This window comes from Salvelinus alpinus, chromosome 10 (assembly GCF_045679555.1).
Source record: "Salvelinus alpinus chromosome 10, SLU_Salpinus.1, whole genome shotgun sequence".
Classification (NCBI taxonomy): domain Eukaryota; kingdom Metazoa; phylum Chordata; class Actinopteri; order Salmoniformes; family Salmonidae; genus Salvelinus; species Salvelinus alpinus.
This window is the reverse complement of record NC_092095.1, coordinates 734,805-744,117: the sequence shown is the minus strand read 5'-3', so window position 1 is coordinate 744,117 and position 9,313 is coordinate 734,805. Positions and strand designations below refer to the sequence as shown.

At 41.6% G+C, this 9,313-nt stretch overlaps 1 long non-coding RNA gene and 1 pseudogene across 1 annotated transcript; both read left to right on the top strand.

Annotated features, from left to right (window-relative positions):
• Positions 1–1,239: 1,239 nt before the first annotated feature.
• LOC139531325 (kinesin-like protein KIF15) lies at positions 1,240–2,557 on the top strand (annotated as a pseudogene).
• A 189-nt stretch (positions 2,558–2,746) lies between these two features.
• LOC139531327 (uncharacterized) lies at positions 2,747–3,326 on the top strand. Its single transcript, XR_011666331.1, has 4 exons — positions 2,747–2,776; positions 2,898–3,001; positions 3,108–3,174; positions 3,289–3,326. It is a non-coding gene; the product is annotated as an uncharacterized lncRNA (long non-coding RNA).
• Positions 3,327–9,313: the final 5,987 nt, after the last annotated feature.

Sequence of the window (9,313 nt, the reverse complement as noted above, 5' to 3'; positions counted from 1 at the left end):
AGCCCTGTCTTGAAGATAATAAAGTCATCCTTTGAGCTGTATTGGTTTACAGCTAATGATTATGACGCTATGGTAATGAATTCTTTATTTGTATGTCCAGCTGCTCTCCACTGAGCGAAGTGGCTGGAACAGAGAACAGCTGAGCCTGCAGGAGACTATCAGCAACGTGGAGCAGAACCTAAAGGCAGAGAGAAGGACCAAGGAGGGTAAGAACCAATCACACACTTCACCTAGTTTATACTGAGTTACCCAGGGTTCTCTGGCGAAAGTAGTCGAAGACTGTATGCATCCACTATGGGCAGAACTGTAATACTCAAGTGTTACTAGTGTTGGTTAGTCTAAAGAAACCCCTTCACCGCCCAGGCACCCACTGTTAAAACCATAATGTACCAATAATTGAGTAAGAAGACAGGAGGGTTTGTCTTTTTCCTGGGTATTATATGGTTATCAAAACGATCCATTCTCTTTTGTAGTTCTGAAGAGCGAGGTGCATGACCTGCGCCTGGTGCTTCAGTCCTCTGATAGGGAGCTGGCTGCTGTGAAGAAGGAGCTGTGTGAGGGCCAGAGTGAGCAGCATAAGGAGACGGCACACCTCTCTAGCAGCCTGATCAGCACTCAGCTACAGCTCCAAGAAGTCCAGTACGTATGCATAGCTACAGCTGTCTTGTTGTTTTGTGTGTCGGATGAGATTTACTCAGTTTGATGGAAATCCTGCGAACTCAATGTCACCATAGTAGTTAGCAGACTCTCCATCTCTTCCCCCTCGCATCCAGCGGTCCCTGCTGGATGCCTTGGACCAGCTCCAGGCAGAGGCCAAGTTTGATGCAGACCAGTCCAGGCAGCAGCTAGAGGAGAAACGGCAGGAGGTCACAGCTCAGCAGGCCCAAATCACGGTCAGTCAGCATCTCTTTAAACCAACCAAGCACTGCTTATCTGTTAAGGACATTCAGAACACGTCTCTCATTTGTATTAAATTACAGTTAAACGTTTGAGGGTTTTGTGTGATTACTTTTTCTTGATGAATATGTTGCTTGCATTGTAGGAATTGACAAACGCTCTGCAGTCTGAAAGAGAACACACCAGTAATCTGACCTCCCAGTTGAAAGAGGATAAAGAGAGCACTTTAGAGTGAGTTGTATAAAGGATTGTTTTTGATTTGTGGATGATGAGACCTTCTTGAAGTGTATTTGAAATGTTGACATATTTGATTTGTTTCTCCCCAGACAGCTTGTTCAGACAATGGAGCAGAATGCAGTGCTAAGGAAGAAAGTGTCTGACCTGACTACACAAAGCCGACAACAGGTCTGTTTTTCATCGTTAGTGTTTAGTGTATACATGGTTGGTATTATAGTGCCCTAGAGTTGAGTATAAGTTTTATACTTTTTTCTTAGAAATTGCTATCACCAGTATGTTTCAGTTTAGTTGAACACTCTTTGACATATTGAATCTTAATCTCCAATCAACTGTAATTGACCCTCTCCGTTTGTATTTTACTTTGAAAGACTTCTAATATGGAAAGCCTTGAACAAAATCTGACAACTGCCAATGGGACCATAACCAGTCTTGAGCAAAAGATTGAACAAGACAAAGTAAGTCATGCCATAAGACCTGCCATTCGTTTTTATTATTTTGGATTATAGCATGAATATGATACCTCTTATTTCAGAAGTCTCTTGTTGTGTTTAACAAGAGTTTGTGCTGGAGCTGATCAACCAGACCAGGGACCTCCGCAGTGAGCTGGGCGAAAAGGACCAGTGCCTCGCCATGCTGTCTGGAGATGTCAAGGACCTCACGGTACTGACTCAAGTAATTTGTTTATCTTTTAATTAATTATCATGTTTAACTTGTATACTTCTCAATTCTCACTGTATTTTATCAATGTGTTTAGTTTTGGCCTGTTTTGTTCTGACAGGTTAAGTACAGTGCTGCTTGCTCAGAGAGAGGAGATCAAGGAACACAACAACAGGATGCAAGCAGAGCTCCAGGACCTGAGAGAAGCAGCCGAAAGGAAGGTAGCTTCTAATCTGATAGAGGTAAGACTTGGAGTTAATTTTAAACAACAATATGGCCTCTTGAGCTTTGATACGATAACATGTGCCTGAATTCCATCATTATGACAATGTCTGGATGGATGTTTGTCCTCAGGTAGAGGTGCTTCAGGAGGAGGTGGTCTATGCCACTGAGGAGGTGGAGCGACTCACCAAGGTGTTAGACGAGCAGGCAGGTCTTCTCCAAGCTTCACAGGATCAGACTGCTCAGAAGGAGGCTATCATCCAAACTCTCCAGGAGAAGGTAACAGACCTATTTCTATACATATACAAAGAGCCACTGAAAATGAATCAAGGGCTACAGTAGCATGGAAAACGGTAGATTTGAGACCAGACCAAATAGATTAGATCTCTACTTTACTCATGGGATTTCCCTGCCTGCTTTTCACCAGTTAAAACAACAGCAAGAAGCGGTTGAGAGGACTGTCCGAGGCGAGAGTGCTAATCGTATTCCACAGTCATCCGTCACCCCTAAAGTGCTGCCACAGGTAACAGATACTTGTGTCTGATGGTTTTCCCTCCTGTATGCATTACCAGGAAGGAACTCTGTCTGATCAAGAGAGGGTTAGCTAATCTTATTGATTTCTCAGACACCCCCCCGGAGCTTCAACACTGATCTGAGCTGTGCTGGAGTGCCAGGAGAGGGAGCTGGAGAACCGGCGCTCCTCCATGTTGACTCACTGAGCTCAACTCTGAAAGCCAAGAACGAGGAGATCCAGAGGCTCAAGGTGTTTTTTTTGTTGTTTTATGGCATGTCATGATGAATGCTAAACATCCAATCTTGAGACACTTATTTAACACATTGATATAACACATATGGCATCTAACAAGTCTGTTGATTTCCTACAGGGTCAGCTGAATGAGAAGGAAATAATGCGAATGGAGATCCAAGTTCTTCTTGACCAGTTCTACACCAAGCAGAACCAACTGGCTCAGAATGAAAACACAAATTGGTTAGTCCATTCAAAATCACTTATTTTCACCAATTAATTTTTGCAACCCAAGTGTTATCAGACAGTTGATTTGTCAAGTGTCTGATGGATATATATTAATTGACAGTGATGTTTTAAATGAGGCCATTAGTCAGAATGTCTTGAGGGAGCTGCAGGAGGAGAGGCATGAAAAGGTGTGTATCAATCACTCAACTCTCCTGTTCACCTGAACGTAGTTTTTGTAAACAGAAAATGCCATTGTTTGCAGAAGGTGGTTTTTCATATTTCCTCATTCCTTTCATTTTCAGAGCACAGTAATACAGAGGCTCACTGAAGCTCGGGAAAGGTATGCAAATAATGTGTGAGAGAACAAAGTATGTTATGTGTAATCTGCATGTGTATGCAAATACACTTTCTCTAATATGCATTTGTTAAAGTTTGACATCTGTTTTTGATTGGACTGCAGAGTCAGGAATCCCTACTGGCCCAGTCTCAGACCTGTGTCCAGGAGCTGACTAACGAGCTGAGGAATCGCTGCCTGGAGCTCAGAGAGCTGAGCCGTAAGGAGCACGACAAGGAGAGACTGCTTCAGCTGAGAACGGCATCAGGGTCTGTAGGGGTTCTGGTTATTGTCATTTTGAATAGAAACAATTATTTTATTTGAGCAGGCAGATCAATTAAGATCGAATTCTTATTTAAATAAATACATGTAATTTATATGGAATGCAGAAAATAGCAACTTGCACTAGTTGACAGGCTGGATCATTTTATGGGAGACATTGATCTCCATGCTCCTCCAGACAGCGATGATATCAGGAGCTGTCCTAGTCCATGATTCGTTTTAGGAGGGTCCTTCTGTACTGAATCTAGCTAATGTATGGACATTGTTTTAGTGTGAAGGTGGGAAATGTCTGTATCTGCCCGACTGTCCCCTACAGGAAGTGGAGGTTCTTCGGAAGCAGGTTGACCACTTGTCTGAGGAGAACGGCAAGCTTGTGGGCCATAAGAACCATAAGCAGAGGATTGAGTACCTGGTTAAGCTAAAAAAGGAGAATACCAAACTTCAAGAGGTAATAATCATATTTAACATTTCATCACATGCCTGCATGGTGTACCATCAAGAAACTTGGCCTCGGCAGTGAAATACTGAGGGGTCATTTCACTGCATTAATAGACTATAATTAACCCAATTGTTATTTTATATTCAAGGAAAATGAAAAGCTCAGATCGGAAATGAGTGTGCGAGAAAATGCATGAAGCTTGGAGAGATTCTCATTGGCCACTCAACATTTCTTCTTGACTGCGAACATGTCCCCCAAACATAACCTTTTCCCATTTTGAGTTGACTGATAACCATGCTATTGTATCATCACATAGGATAAACATGACCTGTTTCAAAAACTGTGATTCTCTCAAATGTATTTTAATATACTCCTATTTCTAAGGCTGGGCTGGCCAATTTATTGTGTTTATTTTTACTGCAATATGTATAATTGAGGTAGGTATGCATCTCATTGGATCTTAGTATCCCATGATATTTCCACTATACCTCTGCAGGCTAAAACATAGGCTACTTGTTCTCACCTGCAGCCAGTGTGGCCACATTTAAATGAAGGCCATGCCACAGCGTCATCTGCATTCATATCTTCTTACACTCGTTTATATGATATCATCCTTTGTATTGTAATTCTTTTGATATACATGTTGGTCTATATCGCCCAGCCCTAGTGTTTACCACAGTGGCTACCAGAGATGCCACAATAGGGTAGTCACATTGTTTAACAACTGATCTGCTGGATTAAATAGATTTCAAAACTGTAAATAGATGTTCTCTGTAGTAGAATAATAAGTAATACGGGTGAATTTGCGATTTTTGTCCACTTGATCATAAACGAAATATAGAATTTGTTTTTGTTACCATTATCTTGTCTGTTGGAACAATGTGTGTCTTGTTTTTTTCTATTAGTCTCATCTATGGCTTTAGAATAAGTGACAGGATCATGTCTTTGGACAGGGTGCAAATAATTTCCTGTTACTTTATGCTAAACTGTGTACTGCTTCTTTCTACCATTTCTACTATTTGTAATATGTGTTAATGAGATAAAGAAATACAAATGTATATTTATGTTTCTTGTGGTTTGCATTAGGAACACATTACAGTATATCAGAGGTGTCAAACATACAGGCCGTGGGGGTGAGGGACAAACTCCATATACTTTTGAAATGACTCAAACTAAATCTAAACTGAAGAAATTATAATCCTCAATATCCGAAATGAAAGCTAGATAGTCAGGGAGAATCAAATTCAACCTGGACTGAGGGTAGACGTACCAGGGTTGGGTAGGTTAATTTCTAAATGTAATCCACTAATTATGTCAAATTGGATAAAAGTTAAATTACTGATTAAATATTAACGTAATCTGATTACATTCTGTTACTTTTAGATTAGCTTCTCTTTAAGTGGCATTAGAATAAGACAAATGTATGTTACCAATTGAATGACATCTATTGCAGGATAAATCAATGTTAATTACATAGCTGGCCATATTTGGATGTTACATTTTATTTTATGGGTTGGTTATATTGGCTTCTCCTAACCCATCACTTTCTACTACATATAATAATATGATTAAATTATATCGTTACATTGTAAACTAAAGTCTATCAGAATTCCACTCATTGCAATAAATATTATACCCCTTGATCTTCAAGAATAGGACTTGGAAATATGGATGTATAGATTAGTCAAATTGTTTTACTTGAGAATGACTCAAACTAAGGACTTATTAGCCAGCTCTACTGTTTATGATTATGGAGGACTGATTGGGCTCATTGATTCGAATTGAAACAAATGCTGCGCTCATGGAATGGCATGCTTTGAGCACTAATGAAAAGTGCTATTTACATTGAAAAATGAATGCCATATGCTACATTTGCTATAGGCCTATTGTTTACCTTTTTGTTGGTGACACTTTGATATCTTGATAATATGCAGCTGTTTAAAGGGCAAATCCACAGATGAAACAAAACAACCTCTGTTTTGGTAAAAAGCTGAGGGACAGGCCTGGAGAAATATAACCACTCTCAGATTAATAGACAGAGCTATGAGTGCAAGAACTGACCATCCATGATATAAACTTTTGTTGTTGTTTTAACCATGTTATGAGGCTATACAGTGTTGAAATTTAAACGATGTTTACAAACATTGGAGTAAAACTAGCTTATATTTGGGGTTCTCATGGAGTGGGACAGTTGAACTAAGCTCATGAGGCATAAGTTATATTCTTCAAGAATCAATGTACAGTTGAAGTCGGAAGTTTACATACACTAGCTAAATACATTTAAACTCAGTTTTTCACAATTCCTGACATTTAATCCTAGTAAAGATTCCCTGTTTTTGGGCCTTTTATAAACGCATTTCGTGCGATTCTATATCATTTTACATGACTGGAGATGTTTGTATATGTTTTTTCAATGCCGAGTTTGGGAACTCGGAGCTGGGAAATCTCCGACTTCCAACTTCAGTACATTCAAGGCGGTGACCTGTTCCTGTAGGTTCATGCTCTACAACATTCGCAGAGTACGACCCTGCCTCACACAGGAAGCGGCGCAGGTCCTAATCCAGGCACTTGTCATCTCCCGTCTGGATTACTGCAACTCGCTGTTGGCTGGGCTCCCTGCCTGTGCCATTAAACCCCTACAACCTATCCAGAACGCCGCAGCCCGTCTGGTGTTCAACCTTCCCAAGTTCTCTCACGTCACCCCGCTCCTCTGCTCTCTCCACTGGCTTCCAGTTGAAGCTCGCATCCGCTAGAAGACCATGGTGCTTGCCTACGGAGCTGTGAGGGGAACGGCACCTCCGTACCTTCAGGCTCTGATCAGGCCCTACACCCAAACAAGGGCACTGCGTTCATCCACCTCTGGCCTGCTCGCCTCCCTACCTCTGAGGAAGTACAGTTCCCGCTCAGCCCAGTCAAAACTGTTCGCTGCTCTGGCACCCCAATGGTGGAACAAACTCCCTCACGACGCCAGGTCAGCGGAGTCAATCACCACCTTCCGGAGACACCTGAAACCCCACCTCTTTAAGGAATACCTAGGATAGGATAAAGTTATCCTTCTAACTCCCCCCCTTAAAAGAGTTAGATGCACTATTGTAAAGTGGTTGTTCCACTGGATATCATAAGGTGAATGCACCAATTTGTAAGTCGCTCTGGATAAGAGCGTCTGCTAAATGACTTAAATGTAAATGTAATTCAAGACATCTAGGAAATCGGTAAAAAACGAGCTCCGACTGGGAAAATGATTTATTTCTATTCCTTAAAAAAAAAAAAACATTTTATCCCCAATTTCGTGTTATCCAATTTGTAGTTACAGTCTTGTCTCATCGCTGCAACTCCCGTACGGACTCGGGAGAGGCGAAGGTCGAGAGCCGTGCTGCTTCTTGACACAATGCTTGCTTAAACCGGAAGCCAGCCACACCAACGTGTCGGAAGAAACACCGTACACATTGCGACGGTATCAGCGTGCATGCGCTCGGTCCGCCACAGGATTCGCTAGAGCGCGATGGGACAAGGACATCCCTGCCGGCCAAACCCTCCCCTAACCCGGACGACACTGGGCCAATTGTTCGCCGCCCCGTGGGTCTCCCGGTCGGCTGCGATAGAGCCTGGACTCAAACCAGGATATTTAGTGGCACAGCTAGTCTGAAAATTATAATTCCTAGAATGTTGGTAAAAGCCTTTGGTTAGTATCATAGCAAGGAAACAAAACACATAGCCTATTTCAATTATTTACGACAACAGCCCTAATGTTGGAATCAATCATTGTCATCGAGTCACATTTATGATCCTGTTCTAGCAGGATCCGGCTCAAATTAAGCACCGAAGTCAACATGGGCCAGCATCACTGTGGAACTCTAGAGTCAATGCCCTGACGAATTGAGGCTGTTCTGAGGGCAAAAGCGAGTGCAACTCAAAATTAGGAAGTTGTTCCTAATTTGTATACTCAGGGAATATCCATAGTTAAAAAAAAAGAATAAAACGTATAAATGCCTCACGAGCTTAGTTTAGCTGTCGTACCTGTTATATATAATAAATATACATCTAGCTTATGCATACATGCATGCATACAAGCTTATGCATACATACATAATACCATATCTACATATATATGAACATACATATAGCTTGTGCATCCAGTACCATTGGGTTAGCTAACTCAATGGTCAGACTAGTTAACCTTTAGATAACTCCTGTTTTAGTGTCATCTGGCTGCGTTAGAGACTGTGTGTGTGACCATAGGATTAAAAGCTTGTACAACACACCCCATGACTAAAATACAAGATTGCTGAGGCACCGAACAGGATACCCCATTGTCACAAAACTGCTGACAGCACAAAACAGTTATGAAGCGCCAAACTATACCGCCTGACTTAAGTGATTGCTCACATCCATATAACTCAGGAAACCCCCTAGTCCATCTCATGACTTCTGGACACACAAAGAGTTACATCGCATGAACCCAAACACACACACACATTTCACTCCCCTCTCTACTGGTCGGGTGCCAAGAGCAGAGGACACTGCTGTGCACCAATGGGGCTCCTGTTCTGGCTGGAGCAGGCCCGCCTCCAACTCTTCACCGACCAGTCAGAAGAGCAGAACTACCAGAATCAACCAACATCATATTATGTATAAAACCTAATGCACGCTTTGTTTAGGGACTCTCTTCTGCTAGTTCCCTCTGAGCTAAACGAACGAGTCCGTGCACGCTTTGCAAGATATCTTTGACTCTGAATAAACTGCCTTTTACTATATCTAAATCCACCCTGTCCAGCGTCTTGACTTGGTCTCCTTCTCATGTAACTGTATCATCAACAAAACTTGGTAGCAGAGGATGGTTATCAAACGACTGAATTCGATCCATAATGAGTTGATGTGAGAAGGGACAAGTCCAAGACAGATTCCGGACGGACGGGTGACCTGTCTTCAGGAGCCGTCGGTGATTCAACTTGCCCCAGGAAACTGATCAGAGTACTCAACATAAACGGTAAGCAGAGCCTGTTAAATCAAAATCTGCATATTGTATCATAGTCATTTTCTAAATTTCGATCAGTAGTACTGGGCGTGAGTATGAATTACTGTAAAATTCTATAGAAATGTTTTTGACTCTTGAAGGCATGGTTAAAAGATATCTTAACAATTAATGATTTAAGTTGATGAATATTGGTTTGATAATCAAGTGCATTCAGTAAACCTGGGCTTAATTAAATGTTAGTTTTAATTAAGTGCATTCAGTAAATCTGGGCTTGATAAATGTTTGTTTTAATCAAGT